Below are 14,714 nucleotides of genomic sequence, written 5' to 3' on the forward strand. Positions count from 1 at the left end.
GTTTTGTGTTTGAGTGATAAAAGTGAGGTAAATTGACTTAAAAATCATTATTTACACATCCCCTAAAGTACCCTAAATACCCCTCACTTAGTTGGACTCTTTAATGAAGTAAAACTCAAATTTTGAATTTCTGCATTTTCGTCGCGGACTTGGCTGTTCCCAAAAGATATTTGGAATTAAATTTTGAGACAGTAGAGTCCACGACACGACTGCGTCGCGAACTGGATTTTTTCTCCTTGGGGGGAGTAAGTGTGCGACGCGCAGCTATTCCCTCCAAGTGCAATTTGCAAGCTGCCTTGGCATCTTGCATGGCCAAGGTTGGGGTCCTCCTCAGGACCCCTTAGGGTGGCCCCGAGGCGTCGTATTCGAATGTTTTGACCCTATAAACATATATTTACCTGATTTAAACCTTTTTACAAGATTAAACCATCATACAACACTCCCAAACCTCCCCAAAACCTAAGGACACACTACAACACATTCTTCTCTAGTTTCCGGACCTCTTGGTCGTTTCTTGACGTTAAGACCTTTACTATTCCAAACCAAGTAAATTGCATTAACTTAGGTTTAGAAACATCATTTTAACTATTTTTAAGTCATTATTCATAAAGTGAGGCTCTAACTTAAGTCATAGAATTTTCGGGATGTTACAATATCCCCCCCTTAGGAACATTCGTCCCCGAATGTCACTTGGACTTCTTTCTAGGGAGACAATGACTCAAACTAGCAGCACAACAACCAGTCACATCAACAACATCATATCATCATATCATATAGGAATTTAATCCAGAACATCACTATGCTCAAAGCTCTTTACTTCACATAAGTATAGGAGGAACTACCTTCTCCGTATTCAATGAGCATCAACATATATATTAAGCAATCAATAATACATTTCTTTAATAAGACAACATCAAGCATGCTCATTACAACTCTCATGAAGACAACATCACACAACATCTATGGGTGCAATTTCAACCATGAGAAACAAAATTCATGAAAACTCAAAATACAACTTAAGCATGAATTTTTACAAAAATATGCACATACAAAGAAATCATGTCATAATCATCAACACACATGATTTTCAACTTATACCAAATTAAGAGAGACTCTACTAACCTCAACTATGGCTAGGGGTCGGAGGAAAAAGATGAGGGTAGCGGGACTTCATGTCGACCTCGGCCTCCCATGTTGCACCCTCAACTAGGTGGTTTCTCCATAGGACTTTTACAGAGGCAACCTCTTTATTCCTCAATTTCTTAACTTGACGATCTAAGATTTCAACCAGAACCTCTTCATAAGAAAGGTTCTCATTCACCGCTAAAACTTCTAGAGTGAGAATGGACACCCGGTCACCTATACACTTCTTTAGCATAGAAACATGAAATACTGGGTGAACCGGAGCCAACTTATTGGGCTATTTCAACTCATAAGCGATTTTCTGACACGCTTCAAGATCTCATAAGGCCCAACATACCGGGGGCTAAGTTTCCCCTTCTTACCAAACGTCATCACCCCTTTCATGGATGAGATCTTCAAGTAGACCCAATCACCTACTTCAAATTCAAGATCCCTCTTTCTATTATCGGCATAAGACTTTTGCCGACTATGAGCCATTTTCAACCTATCCGTTATAAGTCGAACTTTCTTCGTAGCCTTATAGACTACCTCGGGACCAAGAAGAGAAAATTCACCCACTTCAAACCACCCAATCGGAGATCGACACCTTCTACCATAAAGTGCTTCAAAGGGTGCCATAGCAATAGTCGAGTGGTAGCTATTGTTGTAGGAAAATTCTATCAAAGGTAGGTGGTCATCCCAATTACCTTTGAAGTCAATGACACACGCTCTCAACATGTCCTCTAGGGTTTGGATGGTGCGCTCCGCTTGACCATCCGTTTGAGGGTGAAATGCGGTACTAAGTTTCACTTGAGTACCAAGCCCACTTTGGATAGACCTCCAAAAATGGGAAGTAAATTGGGCACCTCTATCCGAAATAATCGACAATGGGGCCCCATGCAAATTCACAATCTCCTTAATGTACAACTTAGCATAATCTTCCGTTGAATAAGAAACCTTTACGGGAAGGAAATGGGATTATTTAGGTCAATCTATCCACAATGACCCAAATGGAGTCATGTTTCCTACAGGTTCGAGGCAAACCTACCACGAAGTCCATATTAACCTCTTCCCACTTCCAAGTGGGGATATCAATATTTTGAGTTAGACCTCCTGGTCCTTGGTGCTCGGCTTTGACTTGTTGGCAATTTGAACACCTAGCCACAAAATCTACTGTCTCTTTTCATTCCGTTCCACCAATAAATCTCACGTAAGTAACAATACATTTTGGTGGCTCCTAGATGGGTGGAGTATCGGGGCCCATGGGTCTCATCTATGATTGTCTCTCTTAGGCCATCCACATCCGGCACACATAACCTCCCTTGGTGTCTAAGCATCCCATATTTTCCTTGAGAGAAAGTTTCTATTGCTTTGTTGAGAACCGACTCTTTTAGTTCCATCAAAATAGGGTCAAGATGTTGTTTAGACTTCACATCAACAACCACCGATGACTCGGAATTATGACAAACCATGACACCTCCTTTTGAGGAATCTTCAAGTCGGACACCCAACCTGGCTAGCCAATGTACATCACGGGCTAACTCCATTTTCTCTTCTTCCACATGTGACACACTACCCATAAATATGCCACTCAAAGCATTCGCAACCACATTTGCTTTTTCGGGGTGGTAAAGGACACTCATATCATAATCTTTCAAGAGTTCCAACCACCTCATTTGTCGGAGATTCAATTCTTTTTGGGTAAAAAATATTGAAGACTCTTGTGGTTGGTAAACACATCCACATGTACCCCCATAGAGATAGTGTCTCCAAATCTTTAAAGCAAAGACTACGGCCGCTAGCTCAAGGTCATGAGTTGGATAATTCTTCTCATGCACCTTGAGTTGTCTCGAGGCATAAGCTATAACCTTACCATGTTGCATAAGGACACAATCAAAACCCACTCGGGAAGCGTCACAATATACTACAAACCCTTCGCTGCCCTCCGGTAAGGTCAAAACCGGAAAGGAGGTGAGCTTATCTTTCAACAATTGGAAGCTCTTTTCACAAGATTTCGACCATTCGAACTTGGACTTCTTTTGAGTTAAGGCCGTTAATGGGGATGCAATAGATGAAAATCCCTCAACAAACCTCCGGTAGTAACCGTCCAAACCCAAAAAGCTTTGGATGTCGGAAAGACTCAAAGGTTTAGGCCAACTTTTGACCACATCAGTTTTCTTTGGATCAACTTCTATACCCTCACTAGAAACAATGTGACCAAGGAAAGCAACCGATCTTAGCCAAAACTCGCACTTGCTAAACTTAGCATAGAGTTGGTGATCTTTGAGGACTTGCAATGCACTCCTCAAATGATTCATGTGATCATCCTCACTTTTAGAGTATATCAAGATGTCATCAATAAAGACAATAACAAATGAGTCTAGACAATTTCTAAACGCGCGATTCATAAGGTCCATGAAAGCCGCCGGGGCATTTGTAAGACCAAAGGACATCACTAAGAACTCAAAATGACCATATCTTGTTCGGAAGGTTGTTTTCGGAACATCAACACCTCTAACCCTAAGTTGGTGATATCCCGACCTCAAATCAATTTTTGAAAAGTAACTCGCTCCTTGAAGTTGATCAAATAAGTCATCAATCCAAGAGAGTGGATACTTGTTCTTAATGGTCACCTTATTTAATTGATGGTAATCAATAAACATACGAAGAGATCCATCCTTCTTCTTCACAAATAACACCGGTGCACCCCAAGGAGATATACCAGATTGGATGAAACCCTTATCCAACAAATCTTTGAGTTGAGCTTTTAATTCCGGTAAGAAGGGATTGAGATGGGTTGTGTATCCGGCAATAAATCTATGCCAAAATCTATTTCCCATTCGGGAGGAATCTTGGGTAAGTCATCGGGAAAGACTTCCGGAAAATCCTTCACTACGGGGACCGACTCCAAAGGAGGAATCTTAGAATCAAGATCCCTGACCCTCACAATATGATAGAGCAACCCTTAGAAATCAGCTTACAAGATTTTAGACATGAAATGATCCTTCCCCTAGGAACAGATTTCCTCCCTTCCATTCTAAAATGGGTTCATTAGGAAATTGAAACTTCACAATTCGGGTCCACAATCTATGGACGCAAAACAACCATGAAACCAATCCATCCCCAATATAACATCAAAGTCTAACATATCAAGTTCCACTAAATCAACCAAAGTGACTTTATTGGGCAATGATATAGGACAACCGCTATAAACTCTTTTAGCAACTATGGAATCACCCATCAGGGTAGAAACCGAAAAGGGTTCATCTAAGACATCGGGAAGCATATCAAACTGCATAGCCACTTAAGTGACTATATTGGGCAATGATATAGGACAACCGCTATAAACTCTTTTAGCAACTATGGAATCACCCATCAGGGTAGAAACCGAAAAGGGTTCATCTAAGACATCGGGAAGCATATCAAACTGCATAGCCACTAAAGGGGTTACAAAAGACAAAGTGGCACCGAGATCCAACAATGCATAAACATTAATTGAAAATACTTGTAGTGTACTAGTCACAACATCCGAAGAGCTCTCTTGATCACTTCGGGATTGGAGAGCATAGCAACGATTCTTCTTAGGAGCATCGGGATTTAGGCCACCTACTTGTGCTTGAGCATTTTCCCTTCCTTGAGCCTTTAGCATAGGGCAGTCCATCCTCATGTGGCCACTCTTACCACAACCATAGCTATTACCCGTGCCAACTAGGCACTTGCCTTCATGTTTTCGACCACACTTTGCACAAATAGGCTTCTCAACATAAAGACCACCATCTCTTGCTTCTTGAGGCTTGGGGGTAGACACTTTACCTTTGTTGACCCTTGGAGTGTTAGGAGGACCTTGGTTGGAAAACCTCTTTTTGAACTTTGGCTTATCTTGGATTTCAAACCTAACCTTAGAAGAATTTCCATCATCGGCCCTTGACCTCTTCAATTCTCTACCAACTTGCTTAAGCCTTTTCTCCTCAATTTGTTCCGCATGAACCATAAGACGAGAAACGTCCATGCTTGGGATTAGCATAGCCGACCTACATTCATTCACCACAAGATCAGATACCGCCATAACAAATTGATTCATTGTAGACCTAGAGTCCAACACCAAAGTAAGAGCATGCTTGGACAATTGAGTGAACTTGAGGCCATAATCCTTCACACTCATACCCCCTCGACGGAGGTTGATGAATTCTTGCATTTTCCTCTCCCTTAGTTCCAAGGGGAAACCTATCAAGAAAAGCCATCTTGAATGTAGCCCAACTTATCGGACCCTCTCTAATAGGTCTCCCTTTCTTCCATTGTCCATACCACACTTGTACCACATCTTTGAGTTAATAGGCAGCTAACTCTGCCTTTTCTTGAGAAGACACACCCATAGCCTCTAGAACCTTAAACACTTCATCAATGAACCCTTATGGATCTTCTTCCACTTTGGAGCCAAAGAAAGTAGGGGGATTCATCCTTGTGAAATACCTTATCCTAGAAGCAGTAGTGCTAGCATTGGGGTTCACTTGCACCCTAGCATCCCTAGCAACTTGAGTGGCCAACACTTAAGTCAAATTATGAATAACCGACCTTATCTCAACATTAGACATAACCCTTTCTTCAATAGGAACTTGAGGGTTTTGAGGAGCTTGAGGGGGAACCGCCTCATTCACATTCTCCTCATCGGCACTCCTTGCATTGTTCCTTCTTGTATTCATTGCCTATAAGAACAATAGAAGGATTAGAAGAAAATGACTAAATAGAGTTAAGACACTTAGGCACAACTATGGAATAACAAAAGACTGAAAGTTCCTAAGCATCTCGTAGCCTCCCATTCATAAGTGTGGTGTGCTTCTCACCCATGAACAAGACTCTACTCGACGTGGTATCTTGTGACATGAATCCTACATTATTCTCGACCTTCTGCTCTGATACCAAGTTTGTAACGACCCGAGAGCACCCCCTAGTGGTTACCAGCGTATTCAACCTCGAAGAGGTCTTATACAATCCCTTAGCATTCATCATAGCATATATCATAGAATAAAATCACAGAAAATTTAAAACTTTTACTTTGGAAGTTCAACTTCACTTCATATACAAAAAATAGAGTCTAGCTTCGTCACAATGTACCATCTAGACATAGAAGTATCGAAAATGGGACTTATCCCTTACATCAATAAGAAGTCTTGAAATAGGAAAGTACAACAATGTCTTTCAACATAAGCAAAAAAACTAAAACAATAGAAGCTAGATCATAGGGTCTTGTCCTCGGACTTGAGGACTCACCAACCTAGGGAAGCAACTCCAAGTGTCTTGAGAAGTGAGCTTGAATCCTCAACGGCCCGAACCTAAATGTTTGGGGAAAAAGGAGAAAATATGGGTTAGTACAACACACGTACTAAGTAAGGCTACTATGCATAAAATCCATTGAAACATGCAAAAAAGGACATTTAGTCAAAACATGCTTTTTACCAAGTAAATCCAATATGCACACAAAATAATCATCATAGTCCAAACCACCATAACATCATCCCAACATGAAGACAACCCAAGCAATACTAGTGCAATGCAAAGAATAGAATCCTATAACCCTATTCAAAACCAAGTATCACATTAAGCAACCTACTTCATGCATACATTCATAAGATCATATTTCATCATAACTTACCATATTCATAATGATCATACATAACATAGCTTCAACATACATAAGTCATAATCATCATAATAATACGAGAATAGTACTACAACCATCTCTTAGGATCTCACAAGTGCAATGTGCAAGAGAAGTCCAATACCTTCCTTTACACTATGTAGAAACCCTTAAGAAAGCCCTAGTAAGAGTTCACACCTTTCATACCTTAATTTACTTTTACATTAGGGAAATATTGCAATAACCGACATAGACCATGAGAACTACATGGAATTCGGTGTTCTACTCCCACACCGAAAAGAGAGGGTTAACACTTGCCTAAGCTGTAACCATTCGTACATAGCTATCTAGGTGGATCCACTAAGCTAAAGTCCTATGTGGGCACATAGTTAAGGGTCAAAGAGATTGCTTCTAGAAACCCTAACTTACTAAACGTGGGGGTTTCCATCTCATGAGACCACATACCGTGGGTAATCCGGCCTTGCTAACGTAAGGAAACCCATGTGGGGAGCCGAACTTACTAAATTTGAGACCCCCATCTCATTTACATACCCTTTCGGTGCCAATCATCTAATTCCCTTTTGTAATCATCTTTAGCTATCACATAAGTTCACATTAGCCTTTACTAAACTCTTATGTAGACATCTTACCATAATAGCTCATATGTGTTCATAAGTAAGTAACAATCCTTTCACCTTAGAAACACTTAGCAAGTGAGTAAAACCTTTCACTTTACATTACATTATTATCATGAGAACTACCTTTCAATCATATAGCAATCATACCATAACATACATACATACTTCATAGCTAATTCAAGTGTAGAGGGCTAAGGATGAAGAAACTAGGTCATCCACACCACAACAGCACATTAGGTACAACATCATTACAATCTAAGTAATTCACCTTTCATACTTGAGTTCAAAGAAGAACCAACCTTCATACCTTCTTGCCCTTCATGGGACATTCATACTTCAATTACCAAACAATTCATAACCAATACATAATACAAGGTAATTATGAAGTAATAACATAATCAATGGCAATATAAGCAATTGACATATTCCCTTCATAGCCTTCAAGGCTTCATTCAAAGACTCAGCCCAAATTTCATAGAAATTATACATAACCTAGGGTAGAATCATCATACAGACATGAATTACATAACATCACATTCAATTCATAGTCTTTAATCAATAGCCAACACAAACTAGGGTTATAATTAGGAAAAGAAGGATAAACATGGGTCTCATAGGGAATTCTCCAAAAAACCACCAATACAACATAAATTCATACATAATTGTTCATATAACATCAATTAAAGTCAGTTTATAACATCAATTTTACTTTAGAAAGAAGACCCACGTATTTGGATTGAAACCTAGAAATTGGAGATTTTGAAATTCATCTTGAAGGGGCCTCCTAGGGAAAGGAATCCCAAGAGTGATAAGCAACCATACCTTATTGACTAATTAACCACAAAAATCTGAGTTGAAACCTTGGAGAGTTTGTCTTCTTCTTGAAGCTCCAATCTTTTTCAATGGAGTTCTTGAGAAGAGAGAGAGAGTAGAGAGAGGGAGGAACTTTTTGGTTTTGATCTTTGGGGTTTTGTATTTGAGTGATAAAAGTGAGTTAAAGTGACTTAAAGATCATTATATACACGTCCCCTAAAGTACCCTAAATACCCCTCACTTAGTTCAACTCTTTAATGAAGTAAAACTTAATTTCTGAATTTCTGCATTTCGTCGCGGAACAACTCCGCGACGCGGAGCAGTACCGAGAAGATATTTGGAATTAAATTTCGAAACAGTAGAGTCCGCGACACGACTGCGTCGTGTACTGAATTTTTGCTCCTTGGGGGAGCAAGTGCGCGACGCACAACTATTCCCTCCAAGTGCAATTTACAAGCTGCCTTGGCAGCTTGCTTGGCCAAGGTTGGAGTCTTCCTCGGGACCCCTTAGGGTGGCCCCGAGGCGTTGTATTCGAACGTTTTCACCCTATATACATATATTTACCTGATTTAAACTTTTTTACAAGATTAAACAATCATACAACACTCCCAAACCTGCCCAAAACCTAAGGACACACTACAACACATTCTTCTCTAGTTTTTGGACGTCTTGGTCGTTTCTTGACGTTAAGACCTTTACTCTTCCAAACCAAGTCAATTGCATTAATTTAGGTTTAGAAACATCATTTTAACTATTTTTAAGTCATTATTCATAAAGTGAGGCTCTAACTTAAGTCATAGAATTTCTGGGGTGTTACAAAAACTTACTGCAGTCAATCTCTCGAATAACTTTGTTCGGATTTTGATAAGAGGAGTGAAATTTCTAGCGGACTTCTTCTCAAATATCAGACGAGGAGGATCGTAATTGCCTTATTGAGGGGGAGGCATTTGACGATAGTTTGCAGCATTTTGATGGGGGTCTTGATACCTTTGATATGAATTGGTTTGGTAATATGGTTGTGGAGCTTGGTAGTTTGGAGGGGTATTTTGGTAATATGGAGGTGGGGTTTGATAAACTGGGGGAGGAGCTTGGTAATTTGCTTGCACATTTTCACAGTTAGAGGCAACATTTCGATAGTGAGGAGATTGAGTTTGATAAACTTGAGGGGGAGTTTGGTAAACAGAAGGAGGAGTTTGGTAAACAAGAGTAGGGGTATTTTGGTAATTTGGGGAAGGGGCATTTTGATAATTCGAGGATGGGGTTTGATAATCAGCATGTACATAACAAGCTGGGTATTAACTCTGTAAAGGTCGACAACGACCTTGGTACAAGGAGGATTTTCTTGAGGGCTTCTTCCCCTCAGATGCATAAGAAATAGAAGACACGTCTTCTCTCTTCTTCTTCAACAACCCCAAGGATCCGGACGAGCCAGCAACACGGGTAATCTTTCCGGTTCTTAGTCCGTCTTTGATAGTCTCACCAACCTTGACTATCTCGGTGAACTTTTCTCCAACGAGAAACATGATCCTATCATAATACTCGGGCTCCTGAACCCTGACAAATACTTCAACAATTTCTTTCTCAGACATAAGAGGTCAAACCCTAACTGCCTCCTTTCTCCATCTATACGCAAATTCTCTATAACTTTCTATCTAATTTTTATTCATCTTCTCTAAGGAAAAATGGTCAGGAATGATCTCTACATTGTAGGCGAATCTTTCAATAATTTCCTTAGCTAGAGCATTCCAACTAGGCCATTTCCTCGTTTCTTGAGATGTAAACCATTCCAGGGCTTGTCCATTCAAACTTTGGCTGAATATCCTCATTAATAAGGCTCCATTTGTTCCAACTCACATGAGCTGATCACAGTAGGCCCTCAGGTGCACGAAAGGATTCCATGTTCTTTCGAATATATCAAATTTTTGCACTTTAAACCCTCTCAAGAGGTCCAGATTCAGATGGATACACAGATCCTCATAACTCAACCCAGAGACTTCAGGAATGCGGTGCAGCTCCTTTAAGTCTTTTCTGATCTCTTCTTTCATATCCAGCTTAGCTACCTATTCCTTTGCCCTTCACTCTCTCTCATGTTTGTCATAATGATCGAGTTCAGAACAGTTGGCGTAGGATTCATTTGGGATTGGGATTTGGAAAGTAGTCTTTTAAGGCAATGGTGAAACAATGGAGGGATTTTGGGTATTTGGGGGGGGGGGGGCTGGTAATTTTGGAGGAATGTCTGGGGGTTGGTATGCTTATTTTGGTGATGGGGGAAGGGTTGGACGTTGTTAACATTTTGGTTTTGAGGGGGAGGACAAGTTTGCGGGTTGACATTTTGAGGAGGAAGTTGCGCTTAGAGGTTGGTAGCTTGAGGAGAAGGTGGTGCTTGGTAAGAGACGGAGGTATAATGCAGATTTGGGGTGGTTTGGTCGAAGGTTGAGGGATTTTGAGTAGGACTTGAGGGTGGGTTCTGAGCCTGTTCCGCGTTTGAAGGAGGAAAGTAGAGTGGAGGTATTTCCATCTCCTGGAGGGTTGAAAGCGAAAATCAGATAAGGCAAATCTTTCCTTATCTGCATTTCGACCCTCATTTTGGCGATATGCTGTATCAACTACATAATTAATTTATTTTGATCAGCGACAGCGGGCTGAGCCATGACAACATCAGTCAGGACAATCTCTTCATTGTTATCACCCATTACTGGTTTTTCTTTCTCTGAACTTTGATCGGGGAAGGAATCTTTGGTAGCCTTAGATCTTGTGAAATAAGGATGACCAGCGAGCTTATCAACATAGATTACTTCTAAGTACCTGTAGAAGAAAAACAATTCAAAGGCGAACCTGTTAGTTTTAATTCATGAAAAGATCATGCAAAATATCACATAGAAAGTATATAAACACATAAGAGTTGCTTTGTTTGAGGACCTATTAACCCACAAGTAACGTGGACTGAAATTTTTGAATAAACAGGAATTTGCTCATTTTATTTTGCGACTAGTGAATCAGAAAGATTGATCTGCGTTGAACTAAGGTCTTCTTGTTGCATCTCTCGGCATCTGTTGATGTGAACTCAATATTTCCTTGTAAAATGAGGGGAGAAGAAAGTTTTAAAAGGATAAGGGCCAGGCCTTGAAAGGCTGCCTACGTATCTCCAAAGGAGAATTCAATCCCTACGTAGTTCGAATACAAAGGGAATTTTGGTTTTCATTCATTCATTTCTTGATTACAAGTTAACTGAAAACATGCAATAAGACTTCTGAACATAAATTGTGCCTTTGTCAAGGCTTCTTCTTCGGACAAGTCAAAGCATTCTTTCTTCCGCATGACAACAAAGGGAAATTTGACTTGGATCCTTCCCTTGTTGATTAGGGACTCTGCATCATAGCAGAATATGACGCACTTTTCAATGTTGTGATCCCCGGTGCCGTGATAGGGGCAAGCTTCAAAGATTTCACCTTCAAAGGCAGAGACCATTCCGGTCTTCTCTTTGGTAGGGGTGAGGATCCCTCCTCGAACCAACTTATAGTAGACAGTCCATTGTGGATCTTCAAAAGGTGTGAAGTAGTGACAGCGAAACAAAGTATGCTCTGTGACCAGCATACCAGTCTCCAATTGATCACAAGTAAGGAGAGTATAATTACCCAACAGACGACTAATATTCTCATTGTTGATCAAGTCGTGGATCGCGGTCTTCCATTTCACACATTCCTCTATCGTGTGCCCCTTTTGGTCTGTATGGTAGGCACATGTCTTATGTGCATTTTCATGTTCAACCCTGGAAGTGGTCTCTTCGAGGGGTTGCAGAATGCCTAAGGCCTTGAGATTCTCATAAATGAGAGCACACAAAATGACTTTTGCCCCACACTATGGTTCTGACATATGCCCGGAGGGTGATTTTCTCGTCTCCTTCTTTCAATCGTCCTCGGAAAGGAATCATGTCATTAACTTCTTCTTCGGGTTCTTCTTCATTAACTTTAGGTTTAGGGTCTTCGGGAATGGTGACATTAACCTCTTTATCAAGGAAAGGGTATTTTTCGCGCAGCCTCTACTTCTCTAGTGTTGCATAGTTTTTTTCTTCAGCGTAGCAGCTATCTCTTCATCCATTATAGCTGATCTCACCTTTTTAGTTTTTATCTCCACATCTAATTTGGCTAGGGAGACCGCAGTGGTGAATTCTACTTCTATTGCCCTTTCCTCGACTTCTCGCATCTCTTGGTTGATCCGGTGCAGTTCCAACATTAGTTCATCCTCAGTCAGCTCCATTTCGATATTCTAGATTCGTTCCATCTTAGCGGTGATTCAACCTTTCCTGAGATGATAGAGTAATGTCTTAGGATTTGGTAGTGGGATATAGCTCTGGCTGAGAAACTCAAAAGTCGGGGAACTTTGATTGAACATTGAGGTAGTGGCTTGATTTTGTATAGATTTTTGGAAAATTTTCGAAAAGGAGTGGGCTAAAATGTCCTCATTCAAAGAAAAAATATCACAAAAACTGTTCAAGCACACAAACGGCTATCGCGCGTCTTAAACAAGTAGTGGGCCCTTTTGTGCCAAAGGTAGACCTAGCGTATTTGAAAGATGTATGTCTAGAGTTGAACCGTTTTGTTACCCCAAAACAAATTTCGTATATATAGAAATAATGTTCAAAAAGCAGAAATAAACAGGGGTAATAAGGAATAAATGAGAAATACTAAAGGCAAGACCTACGCAGGGGTCATTTGAAAGGAGTACCGCAATATAAGAAACGCAATCCCACGCAGGGGAAAATAACTGCAAATACACATAGAAATATCCACACAGGGGTGACATCCACTAAGAGGTCCCCGATGGTCCCGCTTCTAATCTATTTTTCTTGTTTTGTGGCAAGTAGCGCTGAAGCCTATACTGAGTCATTAGGCAGTATCCGTCATACCGACGCCCTTTTTCTTCCCAATCTTCAAACTGCATGTCTCCTCTCTTACCTTCCATCCATGAGTTGAGCGCCCCAAGATCGCTCCTCAAGCTTTCTAACTCTTGGGTTACAAGCTCGAAGACATATTTATCCTCCTCTTGCTTTCAGAGGAATTCATTATGCATTTCCCGAGCTTCCTTTTTGAATTCTTCCAATTCTATCAGAGCCTCAGATTCTTTGTCCTCCAAATTGTGGTAGATGTTTGGAAGTGGAAAGGAAAGGCCTTGCAAGTCATTTTTCATCCAAGCTTGGTGAGTTTTGACGTACCCAACATTAAATTGGTCTGCGGCAACAGTTGTTTTATCCATTCGCATTGCTTGCTTCCATTCTCTCAATATTTCTCCAGCATTAGGGACTCTATCATCCCCGTGGTCGAACACATAGACCCGGTTTGGAGGTAAGGTTTGTTTTCTCTCAAACTGCCTCAAGACCCGAATGGGTGTATACGGGCGGATACCCCGAATACTTGGTAGAGGAAGTACAACATGTATGTCACCTCGTGCTATGACCTCTTTTGAGATAAATTGGTTGAACATCCACTGGATATCGTCCTCCCTTAACTCAGAGAAAATTTGAGCCCATCATTTTCTGGTTCTTCCATTGTTTAGCTCTCCCCATAACAGCATCCCATTAAAATTCTTAAGAGTGTTATGTTTATTAAGGGTATGGAGCTTTTAAGTCTCGTGTTCCTTCAACAAATGGATCATTATCCACCATTAAAGGAGGAGGTTGCAACCCTAGAAATAACGATGCGCCTCCTTACACTTTCCTAGAGCACGGTACATGTCGGATAGGATGACAGGTGCGATGGGATAATACTTCACTTACCCTTGGTTCTCATGCCCGTGGAACAGAGTGTTTGCAATCATGATTATTCGGGTGTTGATAGTGAGGCTCGGCCCCTGGGGAAACACCATAGTACCTAACAATGCGTTAGTGAATGCTAGGGGTCTAGTTTTGTCTCTTTCTCCGAAAGTAGTCTTGAACTCTTGGTTATAATTTATACAAAAGCTCTCATGCCTAAATCTGACATAGAGATCCCTGAAAGAAATGCTTGATCCTAGGGTCCATTCTCAATCCGAGGCACTTTGCAATGTCCTCAACAATAGGCTTGTGAGGGATTATGATATCCTCATGTCTTCTAGCTTTTGTTTCTATCCCTGTACCTTTAGTATCTATACCATCCCAAATTTACTCTATTGTTGGGGTGATTTCCATTGTTCCAAATCGGAACACCATTTTCTCACTATCCCAATAGCCGGTGAGGTCTTCGATCAATTCGGGCCACCCAACTATGTCAATGAGCTCTGTTAGTACTCCTATATATTTGTTGAGTTCCTTTATGTGAAACTCATTTAGCTCATAGTACCATAATTTACGCAAATTTGGGGCCTTCACAACCATGTCGAACTTGGAAAATTGAGCCATACCTAAAAAATAAAACCCGGTTAAGATTCCCGCCCCCATCAAATAGGTAACAATCAGGTTTCGACACATACATTTTTCAAATGTCAAATAACATGATGTCATTAGGTCATGGGCCTTGGACATGTTTTTTGGC

Source organism: Solanum tuberosum, unplaced genomic scaffold, assembly GCF_000226075.1.
Source record: "Solanum tuberosum cultivar DM 1-3 516 R44 unplaced genomic scaffold, SolTub_3.0 scf00387, whole genome shotgun sequence".
Taxonomy (NCBI): Eukaryota; Viridiplantae; Streptophyta; class Magnoliopsida; order Solanales; family Solanaceae; genus Solanum; species Solanum tuberosum.